At 47.0% G+C, this 27,217-nt stretch overlaps 2 protein-coding genes across 50 annotated transcripts in view; one reads left to right on the forward strand and one right to left on the reverse strand.

The window, feature by feature from the left end:
• Positions 1 to 27,217, forward strand: part of LOC126943623 (cytochrome b-c1 complex subunit Rieske, mitochondrial) — a 1,156,760-nt gene that overhangs the window by 1,061,466 nt on the left and 68,077 nt on the right. The window contains exon 1 of one of the 49 annotated variants that reach the window (XM_050772606.1): positions 4,279 to 4,282. The exons of the other annotated variants lie outside the window; for them this stretch is intronic. The gene's annotated coding sequence lies outside the window, so the exon portion shown is untranslated. Of the gene's footprint in view, positions 1 to 4,278; positions 4,283 to 27,217 lie in introns of those variants that run through there. 49 annotated transcript variants of the gene reach the window in all.
• Positions 1 to 27,217, reverse strand: part of POP4 (POP4 homolog, ribonuclease P/MRP subunit) — a 619,906-nt gene that overhangs the window by 300,677 nt on the left and 292,012 nt on the right. The gene's annotated exons all lie outside the window — the stretch shown is intronic.

Raw genomic sequence — 27,217 nt, forward strand, 5'->3', positions numbered from 1 at the left:
GCTGTCAGCCCCTCTCTGGGAGAAGCATGTATCTGAGATGAGGACAGCTGTCTCTTTGCACCCTCGGCCCCTCCCTGGAAGAAGCGCGTGTACCTGAGACAAGGACACCTGCCTCTCTGTGCCCTCTGCCCCTCCCTGGGAGAAGCATGTACCCCTGAGATGAGGACAGTTGCCTCTCTGCACCCTCAGCCTCCTCCCTGGGAGAAGCGCATGCGCCTGAGATGAGGACACCTGCCTCTCTGTGCCCTCAGCCCGTCCCTGTGAGAAGCATGTATTTGAGATGAGAATACCTGCCTCTCTCTGCCCCATTTCTGTTCCTGACTGTGCACAACATCTACTCTTTCACTCCTTTAAGGAACCCATCCTGATTAGTGCCTAAAACATGCCAGGTCCTGGGGTGCCCCGTCCTCATGGAGCCAGCCTCTCCTGGGTGACATGTGCAGTGACCAAGGTCAGTGGCTCTGGGAGCAGTGACAGCGAGGCGTGAGCCCCCAGAGCCAGTGATGGCCCAGCTGGGCCTTGAATAGAAAGTGACTGGGTAGACCAGGCATGGTGGCTCACACCTGTAACCCCAGCACTTTTGGAGGCCGAGGTGGGGAGATCATTTGAGGTCAGGAGTTTGAGACTAGCCTGGCCAACATGGTGAAATCCCGTCTCTACTAAAAAAAAAAAAAAAAAAAAAAAAAATTAGGCAGGTATAGTGGTGGGTGCCTGTAGTCCCAGCTAGTCTGAAGGCTTGAGACAAGAGAATCACTTGAACCTGGGAGGCGGAGGTTGCAGCAAGCCAAGTTCATGCCACTGTACTCCAGCCTGGGTGATGGAGCAAGACTCCTTAAAAAATAAAAGAAAGAAAGTGGCTAGGTAAAAATGGGAGGTGCTCTGGGTGGGGGACACTGAGGCTTGAGGAAGGATGGGAATCTGAGGAGCTGCCAATGTCTGTGCGGCTGGGGTGTCGGGTGCCTTGAGGGGGCAGCAGGTCAGGTGGTGAGGGGTAGAAGTAAGTTAGGAGCCAAAGAAAGTCTGGCAAGCTATGCTAAGGATGTTGAGCTCCGCTTCAGCAGAGGGTACGTGGGTGACAAGAGAGGGCTTTTGGGTGCACTATGGAGATGAAGTGGGAGGAAGAAGATTGGAGGGTGGGGAGACCCCTGAGGCCAGGAATGATGACAGAAACAGAGGAGACACCAGAAAGAGGGGAAAGGCCACACTGTACCTGGCTGTGTAGGGGGAAGAAGAGGGAAGGTGGGGGGTGAAACTGGCAGGTTTCTGGTATAGGTGATGGGGAAGGTGGTGTCACCATGTGAATTAGACACCAGGTAGAGGGACCCTGCGTATGTGTCCTTAGGATTAACCAAATAAATGTGTTGATGATGTGAACACATATTGTAATTATGTGTTTCCCTCACTCCCAAGTAACCTAAAAATTCAGTGCAATTCCAGTTTAAAACCCCAATACAAAATTCTGTGGAATTGCCAGGCATAGTGGCTCATGCCTGTAATCCCAGCACTTTGGGAGGCTGAGGTGGGTGGATCCCTTGAGTTCAGGAGTTTGAGACCAGCCTGGCCAACATTTATGATAATTCTAAAAAAGAGAAAAGGTTGATATTTCCTCTATCAGATATCAAGCCATATTAGGAAGTCATACTAAGTGTTAAAAGTTTGGCGCTGCCTTGAAGATAAATATATTAGCAGAACAGATGAGATTGCTGTCCTCATTCCCTTATGAACTGCTTGCCCTACACCAGCAGAGTTGAGTCTTTGTGATTGAGACTATGTAGCCGGCAAAGCCTAAAATTTTACTATTTGACTTTTAATAAAAAAGTCTAAGCACCGGCCTACACGTAGACCCACACATTTATGGGAACTTGGTGATGGATGGAGATGGTATTACACACCAGGAGACTCAAGTATTTGTTTTCCTATGGGAAGAAAATTAAAATCATTGTTATCCTGAGTGTTGGGAAGTGAAGAAGCTGGAAAACTCGCACTCAGCTGGCAGGAGAGTGAGTGGGCACGGTCACTGCTCTCTTTATGGCAACATGAGATAAAATCAAAAACGTGTGTGCTCTGCGACCCAGACCTGTGTTTTTATCACGTGCCCCAGAGCATTTCTCAGAGATGTGCACAAGGGCATTGCTGGCAGCATTGTTAGTGGTATGAAGAATAAGAAACCACCAAGTAGCCTTGAGCATGAGACCGGACTCATAAATTTCAATATAGTCAGGTATTGGACTACTACACAGCAGTTATGGCAACATGGATCTATCTTGAAAAATTAATGCTGATGGAAGAAGCAAGTTGAGAAATAAGCTGTGATAGCATTTATGTAAATTACAACTCACAAAGCAATGTGTCTGTTGTATATCTATATCTATGACTAATCTATCTATCTGTGTATCTATCTGTCCTACCTATCTCTTTCCATTCATCTTATCTATCATTTATCTTTCTGTTTATCTATCAATCTTTCCATTATCTTATCATCAATCTAATCTTTCTATCCTTCTGTCTGTATCTATCTCTTTTTATCTAACTATCATCTTTCTGTCTGTTTATCCTCTCTATCATCTATCTTTTTATCTATCATTTTTCTGTTTATCCTCTCTATTTATCTATTATCTATCTATCATCTATCTATCTATCTGTATCTTTTTTATCTATCATCTTTCTCTCTATCCTTTCTATCCATCTATCACCTATCTATCATCCATCTATCTTTTATCCAATTATCATCTTTCTGTTTATCTATCCGTCCTATTTATCTACTATCTATCTATTTATCTAGCTATCTATCATCTATCCATCTTTTTATCTATCATCTTTCCATCTGTTTATCTATCCTTTCTATTTATCTATTATCTATCTATATACATATCTATTTTTTATCTAACTACCTATCATCTTTCTGTCTATTCTATCTATCTTCATTGTCAGTCATTTTGATCTACCTATCTATCTATCCATCCATCTGTATAAAGTTGGGACTAGATATATCTCTTCACCAAAATAAAATTAAAATATTTATGAAAATATAAGAATGTTTGTGGGGAGAGGCATTTCAATGAAATCTGTGAAGTTCTGTTTCTTTTATGAAAAATGAATTTCAGCACAATTAAGAACATATTTTCATTTGCTAATCATGGATGCCAGGCACAGAGATGTTTATTCCATTATGTTGTTTTGGATTTCTGAAATTAGCAAAAAGGAAGAGAACCATGATGCAGGCAGAGGAGGCATAGTCCCTCATGGGGCCTGAACTCCCAGCTCTCAGACCTGGCACCTATGGGGTTTGAGAGAGGCTGGAGCTTGGACGCCATTTGTGCATGTGGCTACCTTTCCTATCTCCGAAATATACCACACTGCAGCTAACTTTAGGAAACTTGAAGAAGATATCTGGGGAGACCAGATTGACTTCAGAAAGCAAGGAGGAAACCAGGCAGGAGGGCCCACTGGAGTGAGGAGAGGGGTCCTCTGTGGGCTGTGTGTCCTCTATGTGCCTCTGGCCCATGCCTCTCCTCACTCCCACCTCCCAAACTCCCCTATGTCCTTCAGTAGAAATCAGTGTCACCTCTTCTAGGAAGCCTTCCAGGACCCCTGTGCACAGCTCTAGCCCTGCCTTCCCTGCACTGCACTGCTGTACTGAGGTCTCTTAAAGTGGAGGGATGGGAGCTCTGCATCCCCCAGACTTTGCACAATGTCAGGCTCACAACATAGCTGGTTTGGGCGGTGTGAATAGAGATGGGTAGGGGTTTGGGTTCAGGATGGCTGAAGGTGCAAAGCCATTGCAATCAGCAAACAGTCTACGGGGGCATCACACAGGACTGCTTCCTAGCTATAGGATAGAAAACTCAATCAGTGCCTCCAAGGGAATATATCAGGTCCCTAAACTGCAAAAGTCTATCTGGCCTCAGGCTCATCTGGATAAGGGGCTCCATTGCCATCTGGATCAGGTTTATTTCCCTCTCCTTGTCTCTCCTCTTCTCCCTCCCTCCACCTCTGGATTTCCTTTCCTGTGTCTGGGAGCCATTTTCAGTTGCTTCCCTGGATAGAGAACAGAGGTGACTGCGGCAGACACCGACCACTTCTGTCCAGCGGGACAGAGCAAGGTCCTCTCTGTCCTGGCTGCTCCAGCGAGGTCCTGGGGTTAGCGTTGCTTGTCTCTGATGTGTTCCATGTCCATCCCTTCACCAGCCCTCGCAGAGGTGGGAGTTGTTGGTGGTTTGAGCCTAGATCTAGAACTAGGGGTGGGATCAGCCCCATCCTGAACAAGGCACTGAGATTGGGGGTGAGAGGGTGGTTTCTGGGGAAGCTTTGGATGACTGGATACTGAGAGAAAGCCAAAGCTTGCTGCCTGCAGAGGGACTGAGTTGACTTACATTTGGAATGGAGGAGCAAGGACGTGCTGCTCTCTGAGTTCCTGACATCACCTCGCCTCTCCAGAGGTTCTCAACTGAGGTATGGGACGAGGGAAGGCTGAGACTCTAGCACCTCCTCCCTGAGGTGCACATCAGACAGCTGGCTGTGAGTCAGCTACCAGCCCTCAGCTCTTCTTCTCTGCTGGGTTCTACAGGGGCAGTGTTTCTGGCTCCTGTCCCAGGAACTATGGGTAAAATGTTTTAAGGAGTCATAAACTAAACATTGGATTTTCAGAGTTCAGAAGTCGTTCTTGACACTGTTGGAAAGGTGTGGTTGTCCAACTATTAAGCTGTTGATTTTGCATTGCAGAGAGGACAGCACTGCCCTTTACATTTGGTTATAAATCGGAGGCATTTGCTCATCTCTGTGGGCCTTGGCTAAACATTAATAAAAGAAACCGGATGGATGTGACCGACGCCTCCGCTCAGCCGACGGTGGAAACTGGGAGTGATGTGAGGTTTTACAGAAGAGTTTCTATAACACTTTGAGTTGTTTCACAGGATAAAACTATTAATAGGGTTGTTAAAATTGGAAATAAATGTTCAGACCACCAGTTGGTGAGGCTGTCCAAATGAGAGCCGCATATGTACCCAGCATCTAGCATTTTCTCAGACGATCAGACCGCACAGAAGGTAGACTTTCTGAAACCTGAGATGGCTTTGGGGAGCGCACAGGACTTTACATGGCTCAAACCCATGATTGCTGACATGAGGTTTAGAGAAAATGGCTTCTAGGGCATTAATAAAAATTACAAGAAAAACAATGACCCCATGCGCTGACAGCCCCTGTGTTCCCTCTCTGTGCTGCGTGCTTTACCTTCATTATCTGTGTTCACTCTCACAACAGCCTCTGAGGCAGTTGTTTCATTACTAGTTCACGCTGCAGGAACCAAAGCTTAGTGAGAAGCCAAGGGCTTAGCTCAAGGTCATGGAGCTAGTAAACTACAGAGCTGTGGTTCAAAGCCAGACCAACTAATTCTAGAACTCACACTTTTAAGCTTTCCTGTGGAAACTGAATGTGAGGATGACTGGTTTAAAATAATGCAATATTTGTGAATGCGAATATTAGCCTCCTACCACCCGGGCCCTCCTGCACACAGATTACCTTTTTTGAAATTCAAATCCCTATTGAAATCCTCTATGGGAAGTCACTAGGAAACACCAGGAGAAGCTGCTTTTGTTAAGTGAGCACCATCCTCAAAAATACGTCGCTTTGACAAGTGAAAGATGGTCTCATTATTAATCATAGCTGGAGCACTCATTGACTGAGTCCCTGTGTGGTGTCAGGCCCCATTTTAATCTACTGCCGGTGACAATTATTTTCTAAGAGTTTCACTCTGGTCCCATGGGGTGCTGTGGCTGGGGTTGTCTGCCTGTCCACCAAGATTCTGCTTCCTCCCAGGCACAGGGGTAGCCCACAGCTCCCAGCACCCCCCAGGCATGACCGTGTGACTGCATTCTACCCAACCCATTGTAGGTAAAAGTCACAGATGTCACATCCATGCTTGGCCTGTGGAAACCTCCCAAACACAATCCTACACCTTTTCCTTCCTTGGAGACCATGGAAGCTGTGTGCTGAAGATGGTGGGGCCACAGGATGGACAGAACCTGGTTCTCTGACTCATCCACCATTCAGGGACTCTTGGACTTTACTTGAGAAAGAGATAAATGTTTGTTGTGTGAATCTGCTGAGACTTGGGAGTATTTGGTTACAGTGGCTCATAGCTAGATGCTACCACATCTCAATGATCATACAACATGTTTTCTCCACCTTTGCACATTTCTGAAATTACTGGGCTGGGTTTTACAGTCCTTAACATCTTAGACTGGCTGTGGGCCTGAACTGAGATCTAATTTCAAGAGATTGAATTTGTGTTTATTTCTTCCATTTCATAGAGCCACTACCAACCTGAAGTCAAAGTGAAATTGTCTACTTTGGGTTTTTCGGACTATATTGGGCAGTGTGAATTCAGATGACAAACCTGCCTGAGTACCAGTTTGGGGTTCAAACTCTCAGAGAAGAATATTTTCTCCCTTCACGTTGCGCCTAGATTGAGACATGCCAATTTCATTGTCACTTGGTTTGCATGGTGGGTTTATATTTCTCATTTACTCATACACAGGGGGCTTGGCCTTTGTGTCCTGGCTTTATGGGGAGAACTTCTATTAGATATGTTACGTTGTGCATTTTTTCTTCTGTTTTAGTGGCATTTGAAATATCACATTTTACAACTGATGGCATGTTGAATGCAACAAGACATAGTGTTATTATCTCCAGTTTACAGATAGAGAATGAAGACCTCTGAGGCACAGAGAGGTGGGGATTAGAGTGGCAATTGTCACAGCTGAGCTAGGGACCTAGCAGTCTGACTTCAGAGTCTGAGCTCTTAAGCACCACACCACTGCAGGGTGGCCCTGGGACCATGCTGGGCCACCAAGTAGAGGACGGGCAGGCTAAAGGTTGAAAATGGCTCTGCCATCTTCAGGAGTTTGAATTTGGGTATGACCCTAAACCTCAGGTGCCTCATCTGTACACTAGAGATTATATGCATTGCTACTCTATAAGGTTGCAATGAGGATTAAATGGGATCACAATGTAAAAAACTGAGAGGTGCACGGAGCAGATTCAGAGATGCTTAGGTTATCCTTCCAACCACGGTGCTCTACTGTCACCCAGTAATCGACAGGGAGTATTTACACAGCATCCACCCTGTTCAAGCCATGGCTTCTCACTTAAGCCTACGATAGTCACAATCATCCTCATTCCACAGATAAGAAACTGGGCTCAAAGATGTCAAGCGACTTGATCAGGCCACACAGGCAGCCAGCAGCAGAACCAGGATTCAAACTCAGGCCTGCCTGACGCTGGAGCCTGAGCTGTCTCCTCTCTTCCCTGCCTCACTCACTCTGCTTGCGTCTAGCACATGGCATTCTGTCCGTGTTAGTATATATCTTTTGGGAAAGGTCTTGGGAATGGCCCTAGGCCTTCTTGAAGACTTCTCCCTGAATGGCCAGAATGGTTCCTCCTGAAAACATTAAATTCTTTCTCTGGTGCTGGCTGCTAGCTGAGGTCACTGGCTCTGGTGAGAGGGCAGCCGTCTAAAGTTTTTTTAGGACAGAATCTAACCCAGTGTGTACTGTGCACTTTTGGGTGATGATTGCAGTGACCCAGTGCCTCAAATAATGAGCTGTGCTAGTCAGGGAAGGCTTCTTGGAGGAGGGGGCACTCTAGCCAGGTCTGGAGGGATGGCAGATCCTGGGAAAGGGGTGGAAAGGGAATGGAGAGCACTTTAGGCTAAGAGTCCAGTGTGAGCAAAGAGGTGGAGGAAAGAACATGCTTTTGAGGCTGGGGGGAGAGGAGGGAGACTGTGCTAGAGGATGGAGGGACAGCCCCGCCTGTGCCACTCACCGGGGGACTCAGTGGCTGGAAGACTTGCTGCTCTAGTCTGTGCCTATGGTTTAAAGGCCAGAGGGTGGGGTTGGCTGAGCAATCTGTTACACCCCAGCCCCAGCCAAGTAGTGGAGGCCCTGGACACACGCCTGTGGCCCTGGTCCCAGCTCCTGCCCACCTTCCCTAGGCCTCACTCTCTGAGCAATTTTCTTAGGGCCAGGCCCAATGCCTCATACCTGGATTCTCCCAGTGCCCTGTCTGCCACAGCATGAGGCCAGCACAAGGGAGGAAGGTGTTGGCACATGTCACAAATATACTGCTGGGATACCAAGGCTGGTGTCAGGACTTGGCTCTCCTCAGCTCTTGGCTCTTTCTTCTCTCTACTGGCATGGGGAGCCAACAGAGAGAAGAAAGAGCCAAGAGCTCTTCCTTTCCTCCGCATGGGGAGCACCGACAGCTCCCTCCTGGACGGCCTCCGACAGTACTTCCACTTCCAGTTCCCTCCCAGGAGCAGCCTCTACCCACTCAAGCATGAGTGCCTGCCTCCCGCATACTCCTGGCTGCAGGCTGAGTTGCTGCAATGGCCTATCATGGCACATGCGTCTGCTCGTGGGAAGGGAGTGGGGATGGGGCATGGGACAAGGCACTCGAACCACAGGGCCTGAGGAAGGGGCAGGGCAGGTTCTTAAAGGGAAACCATCCACTGTTTCCAAGGATAGAAAGATGGGAGCTGGGTGCTGGCAGGCATTGACACCCCCAAGGCTGGACCCCCCGATGCTCTGCCCCCAGTGCCCTGCACTCCGGGCTCAGGCTGGTCTGGCATTCTCTGCTTCTCCACGTGCAGAAGGAAAAATAGGAGTCATCTGCACTCAGCTCTGAGAAGGGATGGCCTGCTGACAGTACCTTTGCTAGCTCTGGGGACTGAATCCTGGGCACGCCAGCTGGCCTGAGGGCCTGGGAGTGGCTCTCTAGCCCCTGGTGACCTGTCCAGGTCTGAGTTTCTGGGAGGCCCTCCTCTGACACTGGGAACTGGCATTAGGTGTGCGGGTGGGCTGGCAGGAGGTGGGCGTGTTCCTGTGACCGTAGAGGCCTCTGCTGTACTTCTGCAGGTGCAGGGGGGAACCCAGGATGTCTCAGGAACTGCTACAGGCATCTTTCAGTGTAAACACATGATGTACACACTGAAAGGACACCCTAAATGCCAAAGGTTGTCTCACTGCTGACAAACAGAGTGTTTAACCAACACAGAGATTTTCCTTGGGTTCCTATGAGAAGAACGCTGAGCAAAAGGTGAAATGTGTTTTTAACCTTGATTTTCAAATGCAGGCTTCTCTGGCTAAGTGACCTTGCTGTCCTGAGACACAAACAATTCTCAGAACCAAGAACATGTGTTCAGGACCTAACATAGGGCAGGCATATCCCTGGAGGAATCAGGGCCACGGGACATTGTGCGACGTGGCAGATGGGTCACAGAAGGGCAGCTGAGACCATCTATTCATGTGAGAAAGGCCGCTGAGGGGCTGCTGGTCCACTGAACCACCCTTGAGTGCAAGAGGATGGCTGTGGGACCTCCGTGTGACAAGAGCCCATCTGGGTAGGAAGGTGGATGCCACTGGGAACGTGCGCTTTGCGGACCGTGCAGAAGACACCCACAGTCGTCCTTTTTCAAACTTGTATAAATTTTGGGGCACGAGTGTAATTTTATTATATGCATATAATGCATAGTGGTGCCGTCTGAGCCTTTAGTGTAGCCACTGCTGGAATAACGTATGTGGTGCCCATGAAGTAACTTCTCCTGCCTCACCCCCTCCAACCTCCCCACCGTTGGGCATCTCCAGAGTCTCATTCCACACTCTATGTCCATGTGTACACATTTTTGAGCTCCCACTGATAAGTGAGAATGTGTGGTATTTATCTTTCTGTGTCTGAGTTATTTCACTTAGGAGAATGGCCTCCAGTTTCATCCTTGTTGCTGCAGAAGACATGATTTCATTCATCTTTATGGCCGAGTAGTATTCCCTGGTGCATATGACCACGTTTTCTTCGTCTGGTCATCGGTTGGTGGACACCCGAGTTGATTTCATGTCTTTGCTATTGTGAATGGTGCTGCGAGGAACATACGTGGGCAGGTATTCATTTGATACAGTGATGTCTTTACTTTTGGGGAGATGCCAGGTGCAGTTCTCTTCAATGCCTCTGTGCATCCAGCTCATTGAGGGGGTGATGTTTTAGTGAATGATACAGCACTGAGTGTGACAAGGCCTCAGTGTGGAAAGGGGGCTGGTGGTGCAGAGCAGGACCAGGAGCCCCGTGTGGCTGGAACACACTGTGGAGGGGAGGGCAGCATGAATGAGACTGGGGAGGGGCTGGGTTGCATGGTCATGTGGGCCATGGAGGAGAACTTGGACTTGATTCCTGAGGAGTGAGAAGCCAGTTTAGGGACTGAAGCAGGAAGTGGCATGATCTGGTTTACATTTTACAGACAAGCCTGGTGCTGCTGGGAGAATGACTTGACAAGGAGTGAGTAGGGGAGCCCCAAGTGCCACCCAGACCAGGATTGGCATCGAGCGAGTGGCAGTGGAGACAGCATGAGATTTGTTGATTCAAGACCTCCTTTGATGTATTTTGGAGGTTAAATCAACAGGACGTATGGATGGTTTATATTCAGGGCTGAGCAAAAGGGAGCTGTCAAGGCTGTGCCACTCCTAGATTTCCGATTCTGACAAGGAGCTGTGATTGACTCAAGTGCGGGAGACTCAAGTCCCTTATATGATGCATTGTGGGCTCTCAAGCAAGCAGTGGAGAAGGAAAGTGTGAGTCTCCTAGGGAAAGAACTCTGCCCTGGGATCTGTGTTTAAGATGTATTAGCAAATAGATGCCATTTAAAGCTGTGGAACTGATATAAATATTTAGCAAGATAGGTTCAAGACCTGTCCTGAGAAGAAACCAACATTTAGAGGAGGCTGGGTGAGGAGAAACTCACAGAGCAGTGAGAGAGAGGGAAGGAAGCCACACAGAATGAGGTATTGCAGAAGCTGAGGCCGGGCTAGATCGAGGCGGGGGCGGTAGCTGGGGCTAGTGCTGCTCAGAGATTGGGAAACATGAGAATGACCACTGAATTTGGAAACAGGAGGCTGTGCTGGTATGAGTGGTAGGGACCAGCCTAGACTGGGCAACTGAAGATTGTATGAGAGGTAAGGAAGCAGGGCAACGTGTGCAGACCACTCGCTCTGGGCACATTGCTTCCCAGTTCCCTTGCGGTTAGATGAGGTCACATTCTTAATTCTGGCCAGTGAAAGGTGAGCAAAGTGCTATGTGTCATTCTGGGCTGATGATCCAGTGAAAATGCCCTGGACGCCCTTCCTGCTTCCCCCTTCTGCTGAGGAGGCTGCTGGTTCCAGATGAAGTAGCTATGACATGGTGGAGCCTCCATCTGCTTCGATCCCAAGTGACTGTGTGGAGCAGAGTCTTCTTCTCTGCAGCTGACAGGTACAGGGAGCCTCCTCTTTCCCCCGGGTCCATGTTTCTCTGCCTTGTCCTCCATAGCTGTAGTGACTGGATGGGCCAGGAGCCCTCAGGCAGGTAGAATGACCTCCATGCTTCTTGGCTTGCCCTTCTGTGGTTCTACTGGGAGTGAGAGAAGGAAGAGAACATACAAGATGATTGCACTCTTCTCCTCTTTTTATGATCGTGGTGTTCATGCCGCTATGTTTCTCCCAGGCCCTCCTCATCCATCAGCAGCCAGGCATCTCTCAAATCAAATATCTTACAGGCCCTCCCAGGAACAGATCCTGCCACAGCATGAGTGCTGCCAGCTCTCCATCACCGGGAGGGCCGTCCATCCATCAGCTGAGGGGTTGTTATTAATGATAAGCAGAAAATATCTACTCGGCTGCTCCATCGTTGTTATTGCCCTTAACTATGACTTAAAGAAGAAACATAGTCAATACGCTGAATCTATGGTTTTCTCTGAGCATTTTGGTAACAATTCATTTTAAGTAGTAAGCAATATCTGAGGACTGGCTAGAGTAAGTCTGCAGTTTAATACAACCAGATCTCCAATCTGAAGAGCAAAGTAGAAATGCAGGTTTTCCCTTTTTATATCGTTGTCAACATGCAGAAGGATTGCATCGGGGAGACCTGCTGCCCGTCTCTACACCGTCCGCTCCAGGTTGCACCAGACTCTGGGATTGACTTGGTCCCATCAGTAAAATGGTGGCCTTCTGCCCTTCTGATCCCAGCCATTAGTGGGCCGTTGGCAGTGACAGCCTAAACACCCCTGGTTCTCAACACCGAGCCAGCAAATCTGCTTCATTATTCATACTTCGGAGTGCTCAGCTTTGGTCTGAGTAGTCCTTATGCACCAGCCGTTCTTGGAGGCAGCCCTGAACTCTGCGGTCACTCAGGAGTGCTCCTCAGGTCACTGGCCCACTAGCCCCTGTCTGGCCATGTCCTGGGTAGGAGATCAGTCAGCCCTGCAGGATGGGGATCTCCAGTGGGTTAGGTTAACTTTATCTAATTGTCTTTGTTAAACTATAATTTTTTTTTCTTTTTTCTTTTTCTTTATTTTTTTTTTTTGAAAGAAGAGCTTTGTTTTTCATAAACAGGGTGGCCATTCTGACAGGCTGGGAAGTGTAGCCTCTGATCAGAAGGCAGAAACAGACACTTTCAGGGAGGGGCAAAGGGAACAGGAATTTGTGTTGAGTTGAATGGCTGAATATACATAGTCAATAAACTGCAGGAGGAGTCATGAAGATTTAGGAGAGGTGAAACATGCACATGCACAAGTGAACTGCATGCCCCTTTATGGGCCTCCTGTACCAAAAATGGTGGTGTTAGCATGACCCAAGGTAGAACTTTTGGCCCTCTGATGTCAATAGGTGAAGCAGAGGACACCAAAACCCTCACTGTGCATCCTCCATGGACGAGGCAGAGCCATCCCATGGTCAGTGGTCTCTTATCAGGCAAAAAGGAGGAGCAACGTCAAGCAGTAGGTTGATCGCAGCAGTGGACTGTGTTGGAAGGGTAGGTTTGTGTTTAGCCCTTAGTAAAGGAAGCCTAGTGGTGGTTAGCAAGGGAAGGGAATAACAAGACTTGTCTGATGCTCCCCATCCCATCATGGCCGAGAACTCAGTGTTCCAGGTTACTCTGGGGTCCCCTTGGCCAAGAGGGGGTCTGTTTAGTCAGTGGTGGGCTTAACATCTTATATTTTGAACTATAAATTTTCTTATTCTTTTTAAATACAAAGCACAGAAGCACACTTTGGCCTGGTTTTCATAGAACTCTCACGCATTTTGGCCTTTGTGAACATCACCAGTTTTTAGAAATTCAAGAAGGAACTCTACCATGAATGCTTTGCTGAGTCATTCTTTTTAATTCAGGAAATGTTTCAATGGTTCCTATGTGCATTTTTGAGTGATTTCTTGAGTAGGGTTATGTTGTAACAAAATGCTCTTGGTGACCTCTTCTGAGAGATGGCGGGAGTGGTGGGGTGCGGTGCAATGACTTTCCAGGACAAGCTCCATACGGTAGTGGATTGTCCTGCAGACAAAGACATCCTGACATTAGCATCACCTTGCAATGGTGCAGCCTGACGAGTCACATACACGTATTTTTCATCCTTCAAGGTCCTCTGACATTTGATATCCACAGTATCATCCCCCGAGGTAGATAAGATTGAAGGTCTTCACAGGATGATGGGGAAAGCTGAGGACCAGAGTTGTTCAGTTCTTGCTGAAATCCCATACCTTTTAAGTGACATGGAGAACTAGAGCTGGGGTGGCACCTTCCTCTCCATTGTGCAGACCAACAAAACAGAGCAAACCAGACTTCAACTTCAGGGCCATCTTGGTCAAGGGCCTCAGCAGACACTGTTAAGGCCCTGTCCAAGTCACTGTGGATCACTCTTGCCAGCTCTGTGCCCCCATCTTGCAGTGGCCACGTGCTTTGCTCTAAGTGGCCTGCACCAACAGCCTCCTGAGGACTTCCTTTCCCACTGGAGGCTTGAGCTGCAAGCATGAAGGAGCCTTGGGTGCCTGGCGGCTTGCCCTTCTTCCTGCGGGGGTGTGAAAACCCAGTTCCTCTGACTCAGGCTGGGCAGACTGGGAGATGCAGCTGATATTCTAGACCCTCCCCATGGGGTCTGGCTGAGGCTGGAGACCTACGTGAAATAGCACCTTGCAGAGCTTCTTCCCCTCTCCTGCCCTCTTTTCCCTACTGGGTTCTCCTGTCTTGATAAATCACCTGCCCACAAATCACCACCTCAGGGGCAGTGTCTGGGAGACCCTGACCGAAGGTGAGCCTTGTGCTTGTCTGGGTACAATGTGGCCCACCAGGTTGCTGACAATGCCAGGTCTTCAATCATAGCCTCCTAGCTGGAGAGTTACTGTGCTGGCTTCCAATATCATGTCCAGTTGATTGGAAAATATTGCTATTGGCTTCTAAAATGCAAGGCCACCTGGGATCTGTGCACATCACACTTTCTCCTCCTAGTTCTAGTTTTCTATCTAAGAGCACAATCTCCAGATTCCTGAGTCCTCCTGAGTAACATAGACTCCTGCACGTATCAGGCAAAGGGAGGGTATGGTGGCATGCCCCAGCTCACATATTCTTTCTTGAATCTACGACTCTGCTGATCACCTCTCTAAAAGCAGGGCTGAGCTTCAGTGCATGAGGCCAGCTCACGCTGGACAGCTTGCAGGGGACAGGTGGCCGATTTGTCAGCAAGTACACAGGATGCTCTCCCGAAGCCTCTCCACACCCATGCTAGGTGGGTCTAGGTCTGCAGGGCTGCACTGACCAGGCTCCCTCAACCTCTGCTTCCAGCTCAGTTAGTCAATGGGGGTGGGACTGGTGGGATGGAAGGAAAGAGATCGGGATATTCACCTGCCCTCCTCCCTCCCTGCTAGGCTAAAAGTGGCAGGGGTTAGGCTCCTCTCTGAAATCCCCAGCTCCTTCCTGTGGCCTCTTCCACAGCAGCACTGTCCCTTGTGGGCTCAGGAAGTAGTGATGTGCACAGCCACAGCCTTGGGTTTACCGCATCCCTCTAGCCCTCTCCATCCCATGTGAGCAGTCCCCTCACTAAACTCTCCTCAATGACTCTGAGTGTGCCTCAGTTTCCCCTAGACCCCAATGGATACAGAAGGTGACACCTGTGTGTCACTGGTGGCCTAGGGAAGACCCCATGAGGGTCTGTGTCTCCAGAAACTCTTCTCTTTCCTTTGCCCACACAGTTTCTTCTCTCTCGCTTTCCACCTATTGCTGTTTTTTCTCACCATTCAAGCTGATGTTCTGATGTCCCTTCTCCTGGGGGTCTTCCAGGATGTCTCAGGTCAGTTTATGGAGCCTCCAATCAGGTCCCCTTAGGCATTGCTTGGCCAGGTTGGTTGCTGACAACTGGAACACCCTAGGACATTGGCATAATCCGAGGGCAGGGGCCATGTTTGTCATCCCTGGGCTTCCCTGTCCGCCACGGGGCCTGGCTCAGCTACGTTTTTAGTAGCAATAACTGGGTGCCAAATGGGTCTGAATTACAGCCCAGGGTCCTGTGTTCTTCAGGTTTATGGGGGCCACAGTTTCCTCCAACTTCAAATATGCAGACTCAGGCCCCTATTCTGCATGCTGTGAGATGTCTGGTGTCTTCCCAACTTCTCTGAGGATTCCTAAGGGAATACACATCCCTGGAAACTCAGCCCTGAGATAGGAGGCAGGACTTGACTTTGGAGGCAGGGCTCAGACACTGGACCAAATTGAGGACTAGCTAAATGAGGACTAGCTAAAACAGGGACCAGGCAGAAGCAGTTTCCCATAAGACACACCCACCAGTGTGCCATGTCAGTTGCCATTGCCATGACAACAGCTGGGAGTGACCGCCTTTTCCTGAGAAATTTCTGCATAACCTACCCCTTAATTTGCTTGTCATTAAAAGTGGGTATAAATATGAGTGCAGCACTGCCTCTGAGCTGCTACTCTGGGCACATTGCTTGTGGGGTAGCCCTGCTCTGCAAGGAGAAACCCCTCTGTTGCTGCTGTTTACTGTAGCTTCCATGAAACTTGTCTAACACCACCAGCTCCCCCTTGAATTCTTTCCTGGGTGAAGCCAAGAGCCCTCCTGGACTGAGCTCCAGTTTTGGAGCTCACCTACCTACATCAGCCCCACTGAGTTCTTATCCCCCACTCTCTTCCCATGGCTGCTGTCTTCTCTTTATCTTAAATCACACCCAATGTTCCTCTCTCTTTGTTCCCCAAAGCATAACTAATGAGCTGAGTTGATTCACACTGAAGAGTCAGGGACACCAGATAGTTAATATCAGCATATCACAGAATGCACCGACTTGATGTGGCTGTTTTGTGAGCGATCCCTGCCCTGTGGCCCCCTGACCACCCCTCTACAGGGAGTATCTCCTGACTGCCTTCCTTCCAAGGTCCGACCCACTCCTGCCAGTTGAACTTTGTGTCACAAGCTCCATCAATTCTGTTCTTCCCAGCACAAGGCTCCTTCAAACAAACAAGACAAAAACTCCAATCACTATGGAGCAGAGTGCTGTCTCTCCTTCCCACTGTGGTCCTGGGGCCTGTATTTTCACACACACAAAGAGATCCTCTGAAGTCTTTTTCTAAACAAAAAGGCCACCTACCCCTAAGAAGAACGTGGCCTCTGCCTGACAGTGCTGCAGCCATTGCAGTCAATTTTTGTTTTAAATAACAGCATCTTTTCTTCTTGTCACTCAATTATAACTTAGGCTGCTGAGCTGGGGCCCCGGGGGTCACTTGTCTATTCCAAACTTTCCTAGGAGTCATTGAGGCTGGGCACTCTTTTTCACTATGACTTCTGCTCTCATTTGGTGCTTAGCACACTGCTGGTCACAGGTGCTGCTGCAGATGGCTCTCGTGCTCTGTGCCACATCCTGGGCCCTCCTGACATCAGCACTGCAGTGAGCAGTGCCAGGCCCATCACCAGGGTCTCACCTCTGGCAGGCAGCCTGCAACCTTTGCTTTTTTGATTTGGAGCTTTCTTTGAGGTGTGGGAGTCTAATCAGCCATGCAGAGGCACAGTCTGGAAGAGCAGATGGGTTAATACACTCAGGGACGAACCCTCTACCAACACGGGATGCTGTGGGGATCAACGCCCAACTTCCAGTCCTTCAGAGGGGCAGTTCTGAGCTCCATGATCCCCTGCTCTCCAGAGTGCTCGAAGAATTCCACAACACTGCATTGGCCCTGCAGATTGGGCCCCCATTTCCCACAGGGCTGCACCCTGTCACTGGCTTCCTCCTGCTCCCTTGCTCTTGTTCCCTGGGGTCACCTCCCAAATCAACTACTTGCACCCAAGTCATTGTTCAGGGTCTGCTTTAAGAGACACCCTAACTAGGACAGGAATTCAGCAGCTGTGTGTTTAGTATCTTCAGTGATAACTCGTGGGACCGGGCTGGGATCTGCTGGCTGCCTGTTGGTGTGGAGCCGCTCTTCAGAGCTTTGCTGACAATCCCCTGCCTTCCTTACCCCCGTTTTTGTGGGGACAAGTGGCCAGTGGGATGGATCTGCTCTCTCACATCTGGGATGTGATGTTAGACATCTCAACTTCAGAAAACTAGACTCACCTGGGGAAAGTCTTTTGCCAGCCTGAAAAGCCATAAAGTCCTCGCTGTGTGACAAGGAGCAAATGACTTCAGTGTCATATTACTGACCCAAACTCTAGAAGAACCAGGGTCTGAGGTGTCTCATCTTTTCAGGGCGAAGTGTTAAGAGCTGCATTACTCATTGCTATTGCCTGGTACTTGTCTGATTAGGAGCGGCAGAGGAAAGTCAATGTTTTGACAAGTTGAGGAAGGCCTAGAGCAAGAATGGCTGTAAAACTCCGCCAATGGGTGCCCTAAGAATTCCACAACACTGCATTTGACACCTAATTTCCCCCGGAATGAGCTGTCTGTTGGAGCTGGGGACCTGCTGGAGTCATAAATCCTACCAGGAAAGTGGCTCTGCATCTGTCCATCTGATGCCTTTAAAACAGTGAAACTCCTCTTTGTCCAGTCTCCGGAGATTCCCGTGGCAATCCGATTCCCTGCTGAAGCTGTCACATCTGGGAACCTTCCTCTACTTTCCCTGGATTTCATCTCTCACACCCTAGAGCAACTATGGCTAGGTGGTCTCAGGATCTCCAGATCTGGCCACCACATTGAATCTGAACATTGCAGTTCTTAGCAAGTATCAGCCGCTGCATACTCGGCATGCATCGACTCTAATCTTTATACCCAGTCCTGGGAGGTGGGCATTGCTAGACACAATGTATGGTTGGGGAAAATGAGACTCAGAGTGGGTGAGTGGTTTGTCTGAGATTACACAGCCAGTAGTACTCAGTGAAGCTTCTAGGCAGTCCCAGGCCACTGACTCCACATCCAGTGTTTCCTCCATCAGAACATATTTTCTTGGAGGAGATGGTGCTTGTAGTGACTGATAGAAGATGAAGTGAGTGACATGGATGTGCAGGCATTTGTTAAGTACTGCTCATGGGCAGAGACACTACATCCACCGAGACACGAACTCCCCTAGGGTGCAGGCTCTTGCTCATTTGGGACTGACTAGAATGTATGAGGCTGCAGCACCTTGGCCCTGACCTGGGCTGTCTGTCTGCCTCCCTATCCCATGAGCAGCTGGTGTTGTCCTGGACACTAGACAATGGTATCTTGATTATTTTTTGTTTTGTTGTTATTGTTTTAGAGACAGGGTTGCCCATGCTAGAGTGCAGTGATGCAATAATAGCTCATACAACCTCAGCCTCCTGGGTTGAGAGGCAAGTGATCCTCTTGTCTCACCCTCTCAAGTAGCTGGGACTACAGCTGCATGTCACCATGCCCAGTCATTTTTAAAACTTTTTGTAGAAATGGGGTCTTGCTATGTTGCCCAGGCTGGTCTCCAAATTTTGGGCTCAAGTCATCCTCCTCCCTCAGCCTCCCAAAGTGCTGGGATGACAGACATGAGCCACCGTGCTGCGGAAGTATTCTGGTTTTTATCAGCTTCCAGGGTTAGCCCTGGGAGAGACACATATTTGGGGTCTGGTGCCGTATAGCTGAAGGATGTCACCAGCAACAAGGGCCCCTGAGCTGAGGACCGGAATTTGGTCCAATCATGGTGACTCCAATGGAAAGGGGCTCCCTTTTTCCCATCTCAGAGGCCTTGCTAGGCAGCCAGTTAGACCCCCAACGTCGTTTGGAAGCCGTCACCTAGGCAACCGAAGGTGTGAATTTCCTCTCCTGTAGCACACATCTTAGTCCAGCCTTCCCTCCTCCACAAGGAAGCAGGCATGTTGCTTAATGTCGGAGCTTGGAGGAGGGACATGTGTTGGGGCCATGCAGAGCCTCTGCTCTCTTCTCCATGACACTCATTCAGAAACAGATCCTGGGTTGGAAGCTTCATTGCATAACCCACGTCACAGTCAATGTTTTCCTGTCAAGAGAGGTTGGCCATTTGTCTGATCACAGAGGCATTTTTCATACGGTCCTGAATTAATGCAATCCAACTCCTTGTCAGCACCTTCAAGTCTGCATGCCCTCAGACTCCTGCCCTGCAACTTGTCCCCTTGCTCAGCACCCTCTGGCCACGTTGACCTATGTGGCGTGGCTCCACCTGCCAAGCCAGTCAGTTCCCAAGTCCACACACAGGGGGCTCCTTCTCTCACTGTGCTCTCTCCTGGGTCCCCTCCTTAATCTCCTCCCTGCCCATTGGTCCCTGTCTAACATTTCCTCCTGTTCCTGGTTCTCTATCCCATGACCATGCCATTTCTTTCCAGCATGACCGTTGTCTGAAATTGTCTTATCTGTGAGTGTATTTCTCCATTGTTTGCTTTGCCTTATTAGAATGCAAATGGCTACATTCAGGGGTGTATCTGCATCCCCAAGCACAGTGCCCCGGCCCATAGAACATTTGTTACATGAATGAATTCCTAACAGGAAATAAGACTGTAGCTTCCAGAAACTCCATCTGGAATTCACAGTAAGTTGATAATGACTATAAATGATCACTTACCTCATATGATACAACCGGTCTTCCCTTCATCACTGTTTCCCTGCTTTCCCTGAGAGCTCTCTCTCCTGCTTTCTTCCTGCCCTCCCTCTCTTTCCTTTCTCCTTGGCCCCTTGCGCTCTCCTCCCTCCTTCCCTGTCTACCTGCCTCCTGGGAAGCAGCTCCTGGTAGGCAGACATGGGAAACTATCCCACCTGGTTTGCCCACAATCACCATCGTCATGATGAAGAAGTCTTTAGAGGGGACCAGAGGGGATGGCGTCCACCCAAGGAGGCCTGGGACAGTCCTGGAGCACAGGACAGCCCCTGGGATTCTCCAAGAGAGCCCATCACTTCTGGGATTCAGCATCACTGGAGCTTGCAGGGTGCTTGTCAAAGGGCGAGTTTCAGGCCGGAGTGCTGGAGATGAACAAACAGGTAAATTCATCACGGGTATAAAACACAGACCAAACAGACTGAGCCCCTCTTGCTCAAATAGGGCCAGTTTCGTTTGTCTTTAATGGTGTCATGCTTTTCTGGTTCTTACAGGATGCTTCAGTAGAAAGTGGAAATGCTGTCTCCCGAATTTGCTGAATGATGATGTTCCGAGGAGACCTGCACTTAAGAACAGAAGTGACTACTCTAGTCCTAATCTTAAATTCCATCACCTTGGCTGTGACTGCTGAGTGCTGGTAATGAGTGTTGAGAGGCAATCTGAGGATGGTGATTAGGTATTAAACCTGGGCAGGTATTAACTGAGAGGTGTGTGGCCCCTTCACTCAGCACCACAGGAGAAGATCTCTGCCAGCAAGCTTATCTGGCCATCAGCCAGGGACGGAGCTGCATTGTGGCAAAGTGAAATGTGATTTTAATGATTCTGAGCACATGGTTTCTGCCTCCAGCATGCTAGATTTGTAGACTCCCATTTTTTTCCCTTGGGTAGATTCCAGATGTTGTATAACTTGTGCCTTTCTAAGTTACAGCATGGTAGATGGGGACTTGTCTTTGTTATGAGCATGTACAATGTGGGTCGCAGTTAAGCACTGTCAAATAGCCTCCTAAAAGATGAGTCTGTGTGGAATAAGGCACTGAAAAAGGAACCCGAGGTTTCAGTCATTTTAAAGTAGTCAGAAGATACGGATCAGAGCTCTGGATTTCTGGGAAGCCTTTTACCCCAAACTCTACCCGCCCCCGCCCCCAATTCATGCACATGTGCGCGCGTGCATGCACACACACACACACACACACTGCTCTCCCATCTCATGACCCTTAGACCAATCAGGCCTACCTATTTGAGGTCTTTCTTACAAAATCAGTTTCCTGAGCTTCTACTGCAGACTTATGAAAATGATACCCAGAGTCTACATGATGAATAAGCCCCGTCGGTAGGGCTGCCAGTTAAAACTCAAGACACCCAGTGAAATTTCCATTTCAGATAAACCACTATCTTGAAGTACAAGTATATTGATGCAATATTTGCGGTATACTTACATAAAATATCATTTACCTGAAAATCAAAATGTTATTTGTGTTTCTATTTGCCTAATCCAGCAACTCTAGTTTTGTAGTCCAGGAAATCAAGAGAATGCTGCAGGCCACAACCCTCCCCAGGAATTCGCAGTGCACCCTGCAGGGGTATCTAATGTCTCTAAGTCCTTGAGGACATAAAAATACTCATAGTCACAGTTGTGTGTCTGAAAAATCAGATTTTCCTGGACATCTACATTTTATCTTGCAATCCTACACGGGGTCCCCTTTTCTGAGGAATACTGAAAGGAGTGCACATTGGAAAACATGGAGTTTTAGAGTTAATATAAGTTAGATGGGGTAATAAGGCTTCCTGGAGGAGGTGCAATTTTGACAAACAAAAGGGAGGTGAGGAGATGGGCAAACTCCCCTGGAAGAAATCCCTTTGATCTGGGCGGGGCGTAGAGAGGGGCTGGAGAGTTACCGCATTGTCCTGGTGGCCACTGGGTCTCTTCTTGAGGAGCAGGGGTGTCCCATAGTGGAGTGGTCCTGCCTGGAGTGGGTGATCAGAAGAGCGCTTGTCAGCTAGCATTGCAGAACCGTGAAGAGACCCAGTGGGCAGCTCTTGACCCTCCTTCTAAGAGGAAGCTGACTTTTGTGGGGTGTGGGCAAGATGCCTCAGGCTACAGCTCTGCAAGACCTGCTGGAGCATGCTGGCATCAGCACCTCCCTCTGAAATGCAGCAGGAGCATTGCTTCTGCTTCCTTTTCTCTTCTTTTTCTCCTTCCTTCCTCTCTCATTCTCTCTTCTTCTTTTTTCTTTACTCTCCTTTTTCTTCTTCCTCTTCTTTTGAAGGTAATTATTTTTTTGTAAATTGTAGATTTGTTGAGTTATAATTCATGTACTACAAAATTAACTCTCACAAAGTGTACAGTTCAGTGGTTTTTAGTATAATCCCAAGATTGCACCACTATTGCCACTATTTAATTCTAGAACATTTAATCACTCCCAAAAGAAACCCCACATTCATTAGCAATCATTCTGTCCTCCCCACTCATCTGCTTTCTGTCTCTATGGATTTGCCTATTCTGGACATTTCCTATAAATTGCATCATAAACTATGTAGCCCATTGCATCTTCCTTCTTTCACTTAGCTTAATGTTTTTGAAGTTCATTTATGTTGTAATACATATTCGAGCTTTGTTCCATTCTATGGCTGAATCTATCACATGGATGTACCATAGTTTGTTCATCCATTCATCAATTGAAGGGCATTTGAGTTCTTTCCACTTTTTGGTGATTATGAATGATGCTGCTGTGAATATTCACATATGTGTCTTTGTGTGGATGCATGTTGTTAATTCTCTTGGGTATGTGCCTCAGAGTGGAATTGCTAAGTCACATCAACCCCCTTTTTGAGGAACTCTATATTTATTTAAAGTTAAATCAAAGTTTAACTTTTTGAGGGTCTTCTGTTTTCCAAAGTGGCTGTACCGTTTTTCATTCCTACTGGCAATGTATGAGGGTTCTACCTTCTTCACATCCTCACCAACACTTGCTATGATCTGTCTTTTTAATGTTAGCCATCCTTGTGGGTACAAAATGGATTCTCATTGTGGTTTTGTTTTTTATGTCCCTGATGATGAATTATATAAAGTATCTTTCTATGTGTTTATTATGGCCATTTAAACTTCTTCGAAGAAATATCTATTCAAATATTTTCCCATTTTTAAATGGATTGCTTGTGTTTTTATTAATATTATTGAGTTGCAGGAATTCTTTATATATTCTGGACACGAGTCCCCTATTAGATACATGATTTACAAATATTTTCTCCCATTCTGTGGGTTGTCTTTTCACTTTCTCAGTGGTGTCTTTATTACCTTTTTTAACTTAAAACTTTATGTTTTTAACTTTCTTAATTTAAGGCTATTTTACTTCACCATGCGGAAGTTGGTTTACCACCAAGCACATTTGGGAATTTTTCTTTTTTTCTGAAATTAAGTGGCCAGAAATCCTCAAAGAGTAAGTTTTTAAAAGCATATTTAATATTATAACAAAATTCTATGTTTCTTAAATTGAAGAAAACCCAGTGTTTTCTTAATTCAAACAATAAAAATAAATCTTTGCAAAATTGTGTCAGTTTGTAGGCAAACCAAAAAGATGTCATAGTCCATGTGAAGCTTGCCCTCCTGTGGAGGGGCCTGAAATGGGATTTATGCTTTCAAAAGCAGTCATAAGGGTTAACATGGGTGATTAATTTTGCAGTAGAAGATACTCACTGCTTTAGCCTCAGGAGATGCAGAGAAAAATCTGTATTTTTAATTATTTGTGATTATTCAGGACTAATGCATTGCTTTTGTTGATTGATGTGTAGAAATTTGTGCACATGTGTATATATGAATTAGTTTTCCATCCTGTAACCTAAAAATTTTTTAGGCTTTAGTCCTTGGGGGAGAAGATTCTTCTTGTGCCTTGGGGCTAAGTTGTAAACTTTGACTTTAACTGCCAAGATAAACCTCCCATTGACCTCCCATTCCTAGAGCTGATGGATAACAGTTGGCAATGTTCTAAACTATTCCTATTGGCTTCTACAGAAAGCAGCTGGTCCTGGGAGATTCAGACAGAGGCTGAGCTTCTTGGCTGCCTGCGGGTTCTTTCCTGGGGAAAGGAAGGGGTAAATTAGGACCAGCTCAAGCCAGAGTGGAGTGAAAGGGGCTATTGTGGTCCCTAGCCTGGGTCTTAGCAACCCAGGTGTGCTCCAATGTGTACCTTCTTTGTTTTTTACTTTCCTCTTAGATACGTCCACCTAGGTGTGAGTTAGGGATTCTGCAAGTAAACAATCATGTGGTCTTGGGCAACTGTCTTCCCCTCTTCATCCACCGGGCAAGGATTAGGCAAGATCCTCTCTGAGGTCTCTTTTGGCTCACGTATTCTTCCATTTCCATGGCAGGGTCTGTGCAGGGACCTCACCCTCCCTGCTGATATTCTCTCAGCATTGTGGGAGGTTATGGGGAATTTGGACAGATTCTAGTCCCTGTCCCATAGGCAAACCCTGCCATCACTGGGGTTCCTTCTTGCTCAGTTAGTGCTGTGGATGCAGCTCTTGTGGGACTGCGGCACCAGCCCTAGGGTTGCAGAGTGCAAGGAAGGACTAAACTGAGCCATGTTGACAAAGTGCCTGGCTGGTGTCAGAAGGCAGTGCAGCTGGGTGCCTTGGGCTCTTTGATTGTGAGAACTGGAGGCTGACTCTTGCTTACTCATGGAGGTGCAAGGGGACCCACTGGAAGTACATGGAAGAATGTGAGGGTTTGGTGGGAAAGGAAGGATCAGAGAGTTCCAACAGCAAAGGATACTCTGGAGGAGGTCCAAGTATTTCCCATGGCATAAATGGATTCCAAAGAGAGATATTCTTTTGGAAGGCCATTCTGCTGACAATTCAAAATACAGAGAGGAAATGTGGCAATGGGACATTAGTGCCTTCATCCAGACTGTCCTCTTCTATGTCCTTGAGTGACAATGAACTTCTTGACTCTTTATGGTTGGATGGGGCTGTATGTGTTGTTTCTGGCCGATGTATTTAGAGCAAAGGTGACATGTGACAGTCTGGAGCATTATGATGAGAGACAAGACCCCATAAAATTTTCTTTTTATTGCCTTCCTCCTCATGAAAGCATGGTCTGAAAAGCAGCCTGCATCAAACTGGGTTAAGAAACTACAGTTATCAAAGCCCGTCTTTTGACTTGGGATGGGCTCAAGAAAGAAAGAAACTTTCTGTACACGAAGACACTGAGAATTTGGGGTTGCTGATTATACAGCATTATCAAACCAAACCAGACCGATAGAGGAGAACTCTCCTTGCTTGGTGTGCGTTGAACACTCACCCCTGGAGGAAAGCAGGACACCTGTAGTCTCACTAACTTCTATCCAATGGAGGCATTAATTACCTCATAGGAAATGGGTACACTATTATCAGAAGAACAAAGAATGCATGCTAGGCGACAGAAAGGTAGCTGCTCACTATCATGGTCATACAATTCATCTAGGAACTAACCCATGACCTTGACCTGAAGAATGCCTGTTCCATGTGAGCAGACGAGCTTCCCTAATCAGCTCACTTCTCAAGCAATGGCCACATTACCCCTGCTCCACAGCAATCTCAACACCCAAACAAAAACCACCTTCTGACCTAGCTTTATATATATATATATATATATATTTTTTTTTATTCATACGCCCAGGCTGGAGTTCAATGGCATGATTTTTGCTCACTGCAACCTCCACCTCCCAAGTTCAAGTGATTTTCCTGCCTCCGCTTCCTGAATAGCTGGGATTACAGGCATGAGCCACTATGCCTGGCTAATTCTGTAATTTTAGTAGAGACAGGTTTCATTATGTTGGTCAGGCTGATCTCGAACTCCTGACCTTGGGTGATCCACCCGCCTCGGCCTCCCAAAGTGCTGGGATTACAGGCATGAGCCACCGCACCCGGCCCAAAACCAGCTTCTGAATTCTAGTTGCTCTGAACAGGCCCAATCGGCCTTTAGGGATGCTCTTGGGACCTCATTTGTAACCTACTGCATTTGATTTAGTTTAAAACCACAAGATCTTTCCTGAAAAAAAGTTTGAAATTCACAGATTATATTAAATATTAAAATACACTTTACTGCATAACATTAACGGGCTGTATTAAAATACTCAATAAATCATATTTTGTTTGTGCCATGGTTATAACATGAATAATACATTAAGAAACTTTTATGCATTTAATAGGACAAAAACCATCTCGTGGCATTTCTAGACTTTGCTTCTCTCCAATCTGGCAGGTTAGTGCATTTTGTCACCATTTGACACATTTAACCATCATTTGAATCACTATACTACCTTCAAGTAGAATGCTGGATAATTAAAAGAAACAAGAAAAAGTATATATAATAAATTCAGAAAGCTTACTAATTATGTGCATATTGCACTATATTCGTGCTGCTAATAATTCAAAAGATAACCAACATTTAAAAAATGCGTCATCTAATTTGCCATGCTCTCCCAGACCCACATTTTATAACACTGCATAGGGAGAAATAGAGATAAAATCATCTTTCTTTCTTTAATCTGCAGGAGTCATCGGAGAGCATAAAAGTCAATAGGTCTCCACATTGCTTAGACTTCAAGCATCTAAGTATTCCATGGTGTTGTTTTTGTGAATGGGGAGAAGCAGATGATCAATAGAGAAGATGGAGTCTATTTATTACACAAGGACAGGGAGTTTGTGCTGGTCTGGTTTAGATTCTGCAGGAGGGTCTGCTGGTTGATGAGATGTCTAGATTGGCCAGTATGTTCAAGGTTATTTGCTGTAGCAATGTTTGTAATAGTAAACACCTGGAAGCAACCTAAAAGTTTGTCAGTGGAATTGGGTTGAATAAACTTGAACATCCACACAATGGGATCTTCTAGGACTGTATGAAAAAGAATGAGCGAGCCCTCCATGTAGCCATATGAGAGATTCTTCAGTATGTCAATTTTAAGTAAACTTGAAAACAATAGAACATGCTGCCATTTGAATTAAAGACGGGGGAAATACTGTACCTTGCTTTTGTATGCATGTGTGTTAAAAATTCCCCGAGAGGTTAATATCTAGAATCTACAAGGAGTTCAAACAAATCAGCAAGAAAAATGTAAAGAATCCCATCAAAAGGGGGGCAAATGAAATTAACAGATGTTTCTCAAAAGAAGATGTGCAAATGACCAACAAACATGAAAAAATGCTCAACATCACAAATTGTCAGGGAAATGCAAATTAAGACCACGATGACAAACTACCTTACTTCTGCAAGAATGGTCATTACTAAAAAGTCAAAAAACAATAGATGTTGGAGTGGATGTAGTAAAAAGGACATGCTTATACACTGCTGGTGGGGATGTAAACTAGTTCAACCTCTATGGAACACAGT

Source organism: Macaca thibetana, chromosome 19, assembly GCF_024542745.1.
Source record: "Macaca thibetana thibetana isolate TM-01 chromosome 19, ASM2454274v1, whole genome shotgun sequence".
Lineage (NCBI taxonomy): Eukaryota > Metazoa > Chordata > Mammalia > Primates > Cercopithecidae > Macaca > Macaca thibetana.